The 2,526-nt window shown below is 41.7% G+C and overlaps 1 pseudogene; it reads left to right on the top strand.

Moving 5' to 3' along the window:
- The first annotated feature begins 696 nt into the window (after nucleotides 1–696).
- On the top strand, nucleotides 697–2,221 carry LOC127691908 (non-POU domain-containing octamer-binding protein-like; annotated as a pseudogene).
- The last annotated feature ends 305 nt before the right edge of the window (nucleotides 2,222–2,526 follow it).

Below are 2,526 nucleotides of genomic sequence, written 5' to 3'. Positions count from 1 at the left end.
ACATTAAAGTTTTATATGTAAGTATGCTTGCAGATTACATTTATTATGTACGTTAATTTTCATGTCATATACTAAAGCAATAAAATACCAATAGATGTTTCTAATTTTTCATCTATAATTACTTTATTTATCAGTCACCTAATTTTTTCATTATCTGTAGTATAAAACATATCTGAGGATGAATGGCAAGTTTGGGTTGATTCTGGCTAATTTTCACATCATAGACATTCAACTACAAATACACACACACACACACACACACACACACACACACCATCTCAAGCTACAGATAAATAGTTGTTATGAAAAGTAAAAAGAAATAGAAAATAAGAACCTTAGACAAGTTATATAAGATTTGTAGATTTTTCTATTTTGAAAAAATTGAAAACAAAACAACTTCTAACAAATTAATACAATTTTTTATTTTCATTCTTGTCACTTTCATACTGTCCTGGCTTGTTTTTATGTCAACTTGACACAAGCCAAAGACAGCTGTGAGGAAGGAAAAGCCTATTGGGCATTTACTTAAGTTGTGATTGATATGTCAGGGTCCAGTCCATTGTGAAAGGGTCCTGGATTCTCCTTAAAAAGGAGGCTGGGTTGCCCTTACTCTGAGCAAAGAGCTCTGGGCCGAGGAACTGGAGCACTGGGAGGCAGATATTTTCCTGTATTCAAATCAAAGTTAGGGGTGTAAAAATGCACAACAATAAAACCTTTAACTTGAAGAAGCAAAATCATACTCCAAGAAAACACTATCAGCATCACCACCCTCAGCAACATCTTTGTCATCGTGGTTGTCGTCGTCATCATCATCATCATCATCATCATCATCAGCAGCAGCAGCAGCAGCAGCAGCAGCAGCAGCAGTAGCGGCGGCGGCGGCAGCAACAAAGCAAACCCCACCAATAACTGCAAATGGACAGCAGACCAGCACTATTGACCTGAAGAATTTTATGGAACCAGGAGAGAAGATCTCTACACAATGTAACTGTCTCTTTGTGGGCAATCTTTCCCCTGACATCACTGAGGAGGAAATGCGGAAACTCTTTGAGAAATATAGAAAAGCAGGTGAAGCGTCCATTCATAAGGGCTTTGCCTTTATTCACTTGGAAACACTAACCCTAGTGGAAAATTGCCAAAGTGGGGGTGGACAATATTCCACTTGTGGAAAGCAAATAAGAGTGTGCTTTGCCTGTCATAGTACACCCCTTAAAGTCGCAACCTTCCTCAGTACGTGTTCAACCAATTGCTGGAAAAAGCCTTTTCTGTCTTTGGCCAGGAGGAGCGGGCTGTAGTCATTGTATATGACAGAGGAGGTCCTCAGGGAAACACATTATTGTCTTCTCAGGGAAGCCAGCTGCTCTGAAAGCTCTGGACAGAAGCAATGAAGGCTCCTTCTGGCTAACCACATTTCCTCAGCTTCTGACTGTGGAGTCTATGATGAAGAGGGCCCTCCAGAGAAGCTGATTATTAAAATCCTGCAATTTCATAAGAAAAGAGAACACAGATTTGTATACACTGGGTCCTTTCAGTATGTGTATGTCACGCGCTAGAAAGCACTCATTGAGATGGAGAAGCAGCAGCAGGATCAATTGAACCAGAACATCAAGGAGGCTCTGAGAAGCTGGAAATGGAGATGGTGGCAGCACGCCAAGAGCACCAAGTTATGCTAATGAGGCAGGATTTGATGGGGTGTCAAGAAAAGCTTCTGAGAATGTGGGAGCTGCATAACCAAGAGGTTCAGAAAGGGAAGCAGTTAGAACTCAAGAGGAATGCAGGCGCCAGAAGAAAGAGATGCGGCTGGCAGCATCAAGAAGAAATGGTGCCGCGACAGCAAGGAGGATTCCAGGGAACATTCCCTGATGCTAGGGAACAAGATATAAGGATGACCAAATGGTTATGGGAGGTGCTATGGGCATAAAAATTAGAGGAGCCATGCACCCTGTTCCTGTTCCAACTGGTACTACACAACCTGCCACTATGAAGTTAGATGGAAACCTGCGATTGACTCCACCAACATCTGAATCATTCCGCCAGTCTGCTAAAATGGAAGGAACTGAAGCAGTTGGCGGACCTTCTCCTATGACATTCAACTGTCCAGCTCCGAGCTGAATTTGCTTCAAATAAATGCCACCTATTTAGGTATAAAATTGCACTGTCTAGTTTCCTCACAACCCTTAATAGGAGGGCATGTTTCGGACTAGCCGGAATTATACCCTGAAAAAGTGTTAGGGTTTTCTCCCAACAGATAGGTCTTCCCTGTTTGCCCTCTTCTAGGGAGTATACTTGAAGGCAGAAGGCAAGGGAGGGGTAGCATCAATCAAATAAAAGTCTGTGATATAGTGTACTGTCAAATCTCTCAGTGTATTCCTGAAGTATATAGATTTTTGAGGGCCTGGAGAATATAGGAAAATGGACTCAGAACTCCATTAATTTCAATCATTCCTTTTCCTTTCTTTTAATTTCTTTATCCTTCTCCTTTTCCTCCTCCTCCTTCTTCCTCTTCCTCTTCCTTTTCTTCTCCTT

Source organism: Apodemus sylvaticus, chromosome 9 (genome assembly GCF_947179515.1).
Source record: "Apodemus sylvaticus chromosome 9, mApoSyl1.1, whole genome shotgun sequence".
Taxonomy (NCBI): Eukaryota; Metazoa; Chordata; class Mammalia; order Rodentia; family Muridae; genus Apodemus; species Apodemus sylvaticus.
Note: the sequence above shows the minus strand (reverse complement) of the source record. Positions and strands in the feature narration are given on the sequence as shown.